General features: G+C 43.7%; 1 non-coding gene across 1 annotated transcript; it reads right to left on the bottom strand.

The window, feature by feature from the left end:
• Window positions 1-6,635: 6,635 nt before the first annotated feature.
• On the bottom strand, window positions 6,636-6,717 carry trnas-acu (transfer RNA serine (anticodon ACU)). The gene has a single exon. It is a non-coding gene; the product is annotated as a tRNA-Ser (tRNA).
• Window positions 6,718-10,775: the final 4,058 nt, after the last annotated feature.

Raw genomic sequence — 10,775 nt, forward strand, 5'->3', positions numbered from 1 at the left:
ATTAGCAAGGTTAGATCTCACAGAATACAGAGAGAACTAGCCACTTGGATACAGAACTGCCTCAAAGGTTGAAGACAGAGGGTGGTGGTGGAGGGTTGTTTTTCAGACTGGAGGCCTGTGACCAGTGGAGTGCCACAAGCATGGGTGCTGGATCCTCTATGTTTTGTCATTTACATAAATGATTTTTATGCGAGCATCAGAGGTACAGATAGAAAGTTTTCAGATGAAACCAAAATTGGAGGTGTCGTGGACAGTGAAGAGGGTTACCTCCGATTACAATAGGATCTGGGCCAGATGGGCCAATGGGCTGAGAAGTGGCAGATGGAGTTTCATTCAGATAAATGTGAGGTGCTGCATTTTGGGAAAGCAAATCTTAGCAGGACTTATACACTTAATGGTAAGGTCCTAGGGAGTGTTGCATAACAAAGAGACTTTGGAGTGCAGGTTCATAGCTCCTTGAAAGTGGAATCGCCGGTAGATACGATAGTGAAGAAGGCGTTTGGTATGCTTTCTTTATTGGTCAGAGTACTGAGTACAGGATTTGCGAGGTCATGTTGCGGCTGCACAGGACATTGGTTAGGCCACTGTTGGAATATTGCGTGCATTCCTTGTCTCCTTCCTATCTGAAAGATGTTGTGAAACTTGAAAGGGTTCAGAAAAGATTTGCAAGGATGTTGCCAGGGTTGGAGGATTTGAGTTACAGGGAGAGGCTGAACAGGCTGGGGCTGTTTTCCCTGGAGCGTCAGAGCTAACGGGGGGGGGGACCTTATAGAGGTTTACACAATTATGTGGGGCATGGATAAGATAAAAAGACAAGGTTTTTCCCCTCGTGTTGGGGAATCCAGAACTAGAGGGCATAGGTTTAGGGTGGGGGGAAAGATATAAAAGAGACCTAAGGGGCAACGTTTTCACGCAGAGGTTAGGATGTTTATGGAGTGCTCTGCCGGACGATGTGGTGGAGGCTGGGACAATTGCAACTTTCAGAGGCATTTGGATGGGTATATGAATAGGAAGGGTTTGGAGCGATATGGGCTGGGTGCAGGCAGGTGTAATTAAATTGGTTAGGGATATCTGTTTGGCATGGATGGATTGGACCGAAGGGTATGTTTCCATGCTGTACATCTCTATGACTCTATTACTCCACATAAACACGCTGTCACCAAAAAACATGTTCGTTGATAGCCAGTTTTTGATTATAAACTCAACTTATTGATTTTTTTGAGGAGGTGAGCAAGCATGTGGATGAGGGTAGAGCAGTGGATGTAGTGTACATGGATTTTAATAAGGCATTTAATAAGGTTCCCTATGGTGGCTTGTGGAAAGTCAGGAGGCCGAGGAGAGTGGGAAATTTGGCCAGTTGGATAGAGAACTGGCTAACCAGTCGAAGTCAGAGTGGTGGTAGATGGTAAATATTCAGCCTGAGGCCCAGTTACAAGTGGAGTTCCGAAGGGTTCAGTTATGGGTCCTCTGCTGTTTGTAATTTTTATTAATGACTTGGAAGAGGGAGTCGAAGAGTGGGTCAATAAATTTGCAGACGATACGAAGATTGGTGGAGTTGTGGATAGTGAGTAGGGCTGTTGTCGGCTTCAAAGAGACTTAGATATGATGCAGAGCTGGGCTGAGGAGAGGCACATGGAGTGCAACCCTGTCAAGTGTGAGGTTGTCCATTTTGGAAGGACAAATAAGAATGCAGCATACAGGGTTAACAGTAGGGTTCTCAGTAAGGTGGAGGAGCAGAGGGATCTTGGGGTCTATGTTCATAGCTTTTTGAAAGTTGCCACTCAAGTGCATAGAGTTTGTAAGAAGGCCTATGGTGTATTAGCGTTCATTAGCAGAGGGATTGAATTCAAGAGTCGTGAGGTGATGCTGCAGCTGTACAGGACCTTAGTAAGGCCACACTTGGAGTACTGTGTGCAGTTATCGTCGCCTCACTTTTGGAAAGATGTGGAAGCTTTAGAGAGGGTGCAGAGGAGATTTAACAATATGTTGCCTGGAATGGAGAATAGGTTGTACGAGGATAGGTGAGAGTGCTAGGCTTTTTCTCATTGGAACGGCGAAGGATGAGGAATGACTTGATAGAGGTTTATAAGATGATCAGGGAAATAGATAGAGTAGACAGTCAGAGACTTTTTTCCCGGGTACAATAGAGTGTAACAAGGGGACATATATTTAAGGTGAAGGGTTGAAGGTATGGGGAGATGTCAGGGGTAGTTTCTTTACCCAGAGAGTGATGGGGGCATGGAATGCCCTGCCTCTGAGAGTGGCCAAGTCAGCATTACTGGTGACCGTTAAGCGGCAATTGGATAGGTACATGGATAGATGCTTACGCTAAGACAATTGTTTGGCACAACATCGTGTGCCGAAGGGCCTGTTCTGTGCTGTATTGTTCCTTGTTCTATGCTCTACGTTCTAACTCATTGCTCCATGAATCCTACATCGTTTATAAGGCACAAATGAGATGTGGAACATAACTCTCTCTATTTGCCTAGATGGGTGTAACTTCAATAACACTTAAGGTACTAGGCACCATCCACGACAATGCAGTCACTTGATTGTACCCTCTTCAATACCTGAATATTTAGTCCTTTCACCGCTAAGGCACAATTGCTGAGGATGCACCAACTACCCAATGCACTGGCGTAAGTCATCCGGGCATTTTTGACAGAACCTTCAAAGCTCAACAACAGTACTGACTCGAAGGACAAGGTTGGAAGATGCAACGAAACACTACCATTTGAAAGTTCCCCTCCAAGGCCCATAGCACCCTGACTTGGATAGAAATCAGTGATAAACTCATTGAATAGTAAAGCAGTCTTGATGGGCAAAGTTGCATACTTCAGACCTCCATCTTTTATCTTAAAATTTAATAAATGTTGATTAACGCAGTGACCAGACTTGTGCTCAGTCCTTCAGCTATTCGCTATACTGGTGTGTGCTAAATTCTACTATCGTCCTCAACCTGTGGTCAACCATCGAAAATATCCAAAAAACATCTCATTCAACTGATTCTCCTCAAGATGAAAGTGGTGCTGGAGATGTCCAACAGGTCCAGCAGCATCTGAGGAAAATTCAATGTTTCAGGCAGATGCCCTTCATCAGGAACAAGACTGTGAGCCTAGGGGTGGAGAGATAAATGGGAGGGCCTAGGTCTGGGGAGAAGGTCGCTGAGAGTGCAGTAGGTAGATAGAGGAGTAGGTGAAGGTGATATGTCAGAGAGGAGGGTAGAGCGGATAGGTAAGAATGAAGATACACAGGTGGGACAGGTCAGGAGGACGGTGCTGAGCTAGAAGTTTAGAACTGGGGTAAGATGGGTGAGAGGAATTGAGGAAAATGATGAAGTCCACATTGATGCCATGGGGTTGAAGGATCCCGAGGAAGAAGATGAGGCGTTCTTCCACCAGGTGTCAGGTGGTGAGGGAATGGCGATGGAGGTGGTCCAGGATCTGCGAGTCCTCAGGGGAGAGGGAGGGGGAGTTGAAATGTTTGACCATGGGGCAGTGGAATTGATTCTTGCAGGTGTTCTGCAGATGTTCTCTGAAGTGCTCTGTTAGAAGACATCGCTCTACCCAATTTAGAGGAGACCGCATCTGGAGCAGCAGGTGTAACGAGTGATATGTGTGGAAGTACAGGTGAACTTTTGATGGATGTGGAAGTCTCCATTGGAGCCTTGGACAGAGGTGAGGGGCAAGATGTGGACGCAGGTTTTGCATTCCTGCGGTGGCAGAGAAAGGTGCCGGGAGGAAATGGTCGTCCATTGGAAAGGTCTTTGAGGAAAGTGGATAGGTTTGGGGAAGGGAAATATATCCCGGCTGGTGGGGTCAATTTAGAGGTGGTGAAAATATCGGGCGATAATTGATTTATGCGGAGGTTGGTGGAATGGAAGGTGAGGCCCTTCCTCTGTCCTTGTTCTGTCCTGGCCGTGTTTTGAGGTGTGGGGTTCATGGATGGAGGTGCAGGGCATGGCTGGGATGCGTTAGAGAACATCTTCAAACACATGGGAGGGGACGTTCCGCTCCTTAAAGAAGGAGGCCATCAGGTGTGTTCTAGGTTGGAACTGGTCTTCTGGGAGCAGATACGGTTGAGGTGGAGGAGTTCTGAACACAGGATAGTATTTATGCAGTAGGTGGTTTGGGAGGTGGTGTAATCCAGATAGCTGTGGGAGTCAGTGGCTTTGTAAAAGAAATCAGTAACACTGACCTCAAAAGATATTTTTCCCTCCTCACCCCATCCACTTTCCGACAAGACAGTTCCCTCCACGACTACCTAGTCAAGTCCACGCCCTTTAATGACCCAACCTCCCTCCCAACACCTTCCTCTGCCACCACAAGAATTGCAAACCCTGAGCCCACGCACCCTCCACCTCCGCCAAATGCCCCAAAGAAGCCTTCCACATCCATCAAAATTTCACCTGCACTTCCACACAGGTCATGTATTGCATTCGTTGCTATCGATGCAGTTTCCTCTAGAGTGGGGCCGCCAGACACCTTCTCACAGAGCGCTTCAGAGAACATCTCCAGGACACCGGCAACAATCAACCCCAATGCCCGTGACTGAACATTACAACTCCCCCGCCACTCTCCCGAGGACATGCAGGTCCTGGGCCTCCTCCACCACCACTCCCTCACCACCCGACGCCTGGTGGAAGAATGTCTCATCTTCTGCCTTATGACACTTCAACCCCATTGCATCAATGTGGATTTCTCCAGTTTCCTCATTTCCTCTCCCTCACCTTTCCTTAGTTCCAACCTTCCAGCTTGGCACCGTCCTGCTGACCTGTCTCACCTGTCTATTTTCATTCCCACCTATCCGCTCCACCCTCTTCTCCGACCTAACACTCTTATCCCCTCCTCCATCCACCTATTGCACTGTCAGCCAAATTCTCCCAAACCCCAGCCCTCCCATTTATCTCTCCAACCTCGAGGCTCCCAGCCTTATTCCTGATGAAAGCTTTTGCCCAAAACGTCATTTCTTTCTGCAACTCGGATGCTGCCTGACCTGCTGTGCTTCTTCAGCACCACTCTAATCTTGACTCTGATCTCCAGCATCTACAGTACGCACTTCAGTACAACTGATTCCCCCGTCCATTGATCTTCAGTGATCATGAATGTCCATTCCAAGATCTCTTTGTCTGTCTACACCACATAGGATACTCACTGTTATTGTTTCTTCTCCCAAATTTCGTTAACACTCATTGGTCTGGATTCAATTCTGTTCGACTTTTTTCCTTTCCACCTGATTGATGCATCCCTGCATTCTCTGACATTCTTCATAATAGTCAACTACGCGACCAATTGTTGCATCGTCAGCAAACCTCTGAACCATGGCTCCTATAACTAAGTCTAAATATTTGGTCTACATCAGAAAACTGTGGAACTCCACTGGAAACACCCATCCAAACAGGGTTCATTGCTGGTTGGGATTAACAGCTGCAATAACAGTAGAATTTAATTCCTGCTGTCATTTGTAAACTTGCTAGTGACTCCGTCAGTTGGTCTCCAGAGTGATCACTTCTCACGTATGAGAGTGGTGAATGACCTGTGTGTATTGTGACTGAGCAAGTGAGTTTTAACATGAGCAGGTAATTGAATTCCTTCCTGCAGACACACCATGGCCCTGACTGCTTGGTACTGCGGGTATTCTTGTGTCTGTTTAGTTTGATAATCAATTGAATTCGAGTCCACAAAGGCACGATTTCCATTTTCCGCATTATCCATGTATTTTTATTCTTCCTTATTCTTCCACGGATTGTAATCATCGGTCTGAAGAGGATCTGTTATTCATTCTTAATTCACCGCGAACTGAGTCAGAGGGCATTCATGGGTGAACTACGTTGTCATCCATCTTGACATGTGGTGTCCTCTTCTTTCAACCACACGGGTATTAGAAAGAAACGTCTATTAATGACATGCGTATAAAGGCACATTAAATCATTTTTCGTGCTAATTCTGCATGAATTTGCGATTATTGATCCACAGTTTAGGTTCAGTCCCTACAGTCAACATGCTGACTTCTCCAGTTGTTCATAGTTCACTGTGATGCATCCAGTGTGTGCATAACGTTTTGGAGCTTGATTCCCATATCTTGTGTTTATCTGTGCCTTGTTCCCAGCCTTCATCAATGGCGAGAGCAACGGGCGAGGAAGAGACCAATGTGTAAGTCTTTCCGTACTTATGCATGGCACCCACATCTGCAATTCTCTACTGTGCATTTATAGTCAGTTCTCGGTGCCCCAACACCCACGCCCTGCCCCTTTTGAAATATTTCCATTATTTTGTGCAGTTTTTCTGTGCTCTTCTCACCAAGATGAATCACTTTTACTCAACCTGTTCCAGATTTCATTTGACAAAACAGTCATTAAGAATCCCATGACATAAACACGCCCTTCACATCTCTTGTATTTTGGTTTTCCTGGATCTCTTTCATACGATAAAAGGTCCCAGCTGCTCGACTTGAAAAAGAAAATCGCGTTGCTTTTCATTATCCCGATGTGATCTACGTTTCAATGCAGTTTAGGCAACTGACTCAAATTATTCTTTGAGATTTTATGATAGCGTCGATGCATATAAATTGACCATTGGAGTTCCAATTTCAATAAGACAGGTGTCAACATACAAAAATAGCAACATTGAAAACAGCGACGAGAGTGGAATTCTAACCCACGCCCGCAGAGCGCAATGGATTAGTAGTCCATCACCTTAACCTCTCGGCCACCTCGTCACATATGCTGGCATGTGTATGAACATATGAATAAGTGAATTGCGTAAATTATGCTGAACAGTAGATATTTCTCCCTGGTCCAGTGAAATGCTAAATAGCACAGTACGGTCCCAAGACTATGGTCTGACCTCTGGGTTGTGGGGCAACGGCATTCCCACTGTGACACTCTGCTCACAGTGATCTGAACAAAAATGAAGAAAAGACTATGTAACAAAGTCTGTTGAAATCTGTGAATATTTGAAGTCAACGGAATGAAGAACCTGAAAAAGCAGGAGGTGTTCTTTCAAGAAAGAGTTGGATAGAGCTCATAAGGGTAGTGTAATCAAGTGTTGTGCGGATAAGGCAGGAACAGGATACTAATTGAGAATGATCATCCATAATCATAATGAATGGTAGTGCTGGCTGGAAGGGTAGAATGGCCTACTCCTGCACCTACTGTCTATTGTCGATTAAATTGCCTGTAAGGAATTGTTTTCCGGACTGGAGGAGAGTGCATAGTGCTCAATGTCATTATTCAGAACACCTTTCTTCTGCTCAGATATTTTTGACACGCACCTGTGTACAGAACAGACAACTTCAAAATCCTAAATGAGGTTAAACTGACAATTGAATTCAACAATGCAAAAACCTTGATCTGTGTCATTTTCCTGGGCCATGCTACAACAAGTCACTCTATGATCACAGCAACACAGTGAGCAAGTGTGAGAAGGAAAATGAGTGCAGTACCAGAGAGAATGCTGGGAGCAGCAGTTGACACACGGGGAAGTGCATTTCCCACAACAGGAACACTTCCCAAACAACGGACTGAGGTGGAAGAATTCAGAGGGGGTTTACAAATTGGAATTTGATGCCAGAGTCACAATGGAGACCTGTCATTGAGTCTGTTAAAGATGAAATTTTAAAGATTTTTACAGATAAAAAACAAAATAAAATGTACATTGGTTAGTGAAGGCAAATGTTGACATTGTATATTTCAACAATCTACGCATCTTTGCAATGAGCAGCTCACCACTTTCCTCACTCAGGTACAGAACCACTGGTGAAGATGATCGTTACTAGCCATGGAATCAGAGAAACTCAGTTTCCCAAACGTTAAGGTACAACCAGGAATGTGGAGGTAAGCATTAATGTGTTGCTCCTGTGCTGCAGGTGGGCAGTGCACAGTATCTCTGTGCCAGTATAATGGGCTGTGCTCTCCCGAAGTTTTAAATTTGAGCCTCACATGGAGCAGCTTCAATTATTCATTGTCTTGAGGGGTACGGATGGAAGGTGATATTGAGCAAAGCCAAGTTTATTGGAAAATACCCGTGTTAATGTATTGGCAAACGTCCTTTTCTGGATAATGACTCCTTGATCAACAAACAAGTATTTAAAACGTGAAGAGACAGGTGTGGAGAGAGAGGCAAAGTTGATTTTTCAGCAGATGAATAACGTTTGGTATGTGCACTGCGTTAAATTCCGGGAAAATAGATGCTGAACTGGTTTCATGTTATGCAGTTTGTTACAAACTCACAAAGGTTATTGCAATAATCAAAAGAAAAAAACACACATAGGACCGTTCGAATTTCGTATTGAATTTAATGTTGGTTTGAGCAGATTTTATCTTCAATAGCGTGCTGCAGAGAAGTACAGCGGGTTAACAACACAAAAGGACAGAATCTTCTTGGTGCATTTCTTAGGTTGAGTTAAGAATGTAGGAAATATACGTAACATCATGTGAATGTGGTCAAATCTTTAAAGTCCAAGTGACGATTCAATTCCTATCATTAGGTTATAACTTCTGTCTGCAGTTATTTTAGGACATCAGCTCCATTTACAGAGTTTCACCTTGAATAATACGCCACACCTTATCAATCCATGAACTTTTTATACTCAATCTTATTCAGTTGTACGTGTTCATGAAATGTCTTTGTGTCTGAACTCAACCAAATTCGAAATTTTTACGCAACCACACTGAATTTCTCTCAATGTAAGACTTTCTCCTTGTATGTTTTTTCAGGTATCTTTTAAAACACTGTGAAATCAGATTCTACACTTTATTTCTGGAAAGTCGTTCGCGATTTGACTAACTCTATTGAGTGGAAGAAACTCTCATCCAAACATTCACTCATGGTTTTTAAGATCTAACTGAAGTTATTGATTCACACGAAAGAAGGGGTTTCCCCGATTTAGTCATTCAACACTCACATTTTGTGAAAATCTCATTTGTTTACCTCAAACTTGCGTGTTTCTGCACCAGCATTTCCAAATCTTGTGAATAAACTCCTTCATTCTTTCTATCATCCCGTTTGTATTCTTTCTGATATCCTTATGTCTCAGTAAACAACGTCATTGGCGTTCTAATATCTTGCTATCCAGGAAACAGAGTCTGTGCCTCTGTACATGTTTTTGGTGGAGCATGAGGACAAGGATTACACACAATGCTCCCACTGAGGGTGACCTACAGATTTCACAGTTACACTATGAACTCTTTGCTTTTTAAATATGACGCCTCTCTGTATAACCTCCAATAAGGTAAATTATTATCTATCCAGTTCATGAACATCGTCTCTATGGAGACGAAAATTATCTATCACTTCCTTTATTCTTCCACGAAATGTTCGAAAGGTTGATGAGGTCAGCATCTCTAACTCCCATGCCCTGAGTGAGTCTCAGCTATTTCTAAAGGCGACTGAAGTTCAAATACTTGATAGTGTGTCTCCAGTCATTCCAGTACAGACTGGTTCTGGACAGCAAATGCCATCAGCAAAGGCCACCGTGGATCTGAAATCAACAGTTTTCACAGAGTAATTGTCATAATTAATGTGCATTGTATGTCCATGTTCTTGTTCAACGTGTTCATCATTACATGTGTCCCTGTATTGAATTCTACTGAATGATTAATTTGCGAATGGAGACATTCACTTCACCACTCATTCGATACTCCATGGAACATTGAATAATTTTACTCATATGCTTCCAGAGGACAGTCCTGCCATTACTGGGATAAATCAGTGAACATTCCACACGTATCCTCGAAGGCAAGGATTTCCTTCTCCAGTTTAGGGGATCATAACAGCTCCGAATCCCATGTGTGCGTTCATTAAAAGCAAAAGAGTTGCAGTAAGACTTTAAAACAAAGATTTTGCAATCTGCTTGCATTGGTTGTCCCAAAAATTACATTCCGCATTGTGGTATGTTTGTGGATGAAAGCACTTTCTGAATCTTGAGGAATTACATTTCAGTTTTGTCAAAAAGTTGTCATTCGCTGTTCTCTCTTTCCCGTTCAGTTTCCCGTTTAATATCCTGTATTTTCTCAATTTATCTTACATTTTCAACAATTTCAATCAATCTCGGTCCTGATTACCAATCCGCGAGAATGCCACAATTTTGTCAATTTATATGCAGTGCATCTGTAGGGTGCGGTGGACAAGTGGAAAGGCATTGGTCACGTGAACCAAATAAAAGTAGCGGGCTGGTGGAATCTGCCCGTTCTATCGCAGTCATATTTAAATCATTTAACGTAATCGTTAGCCAAATCTTTTGGCATAAAATAAGAAAACATTTTTATAAATGCTGATATTGAAAATCAAACAAAAACAGACGTTGCTGGAAAATTTCAGGACGTTTTGCAGCATCTGTGGAGAGATGGACTCAGTGGATGTGAAACGTTAACTGTGATTCATCTGCACAGATGGTGCCTGCACACCTTTGATTTTACAGCAATTTCTGTTTTTGTTTCAGATTGGCAGATTTTGTCACAGTTCATGAGGACAGTGCTCTCGAGAATCAAATAGACAGCATGGACCTGCTAGTGTGAAATGAATGAGTAGAGAGTGTTGTACTGGAAAAACACAGCAGGTCAGGCAACATTTGAGGAGCAGGAGAATGAGCGATTTAGGTATCAGCCATTCATCAGAAATTAGGCTTGTGAGTCGGGTTGAGGGACAAAGCTGAAGGCAGATACAAACTCGCAGGCACTTCCTCTGACTGACCCCGATCACAACCCCTCCTCCCATCACCAAACCATCATCTCCCAGACCATCCACAATCACATCACCTCTGGGCATCTCCCATCC

The sequence above is a fragment of the Hemiscyllium ocellatum genome, unplaced genomic scaffold (assembly GCF_020745735.1).
Source record: "Hemiscyllium ocellatum isolate sHemOce1 unplaced genomic scaffold, sHemOce1.pat.X.cur. scaffold_605_pat_ctg1, whole genome shotgun sequence".
Lineage (NCBI taxonomy): Eukaryota > Metazoa > Chordata > Chondrichthyes > Orectolobiformes > Hemiscylliidae > Hemiscyllium > Hemiscyllium ocellatum.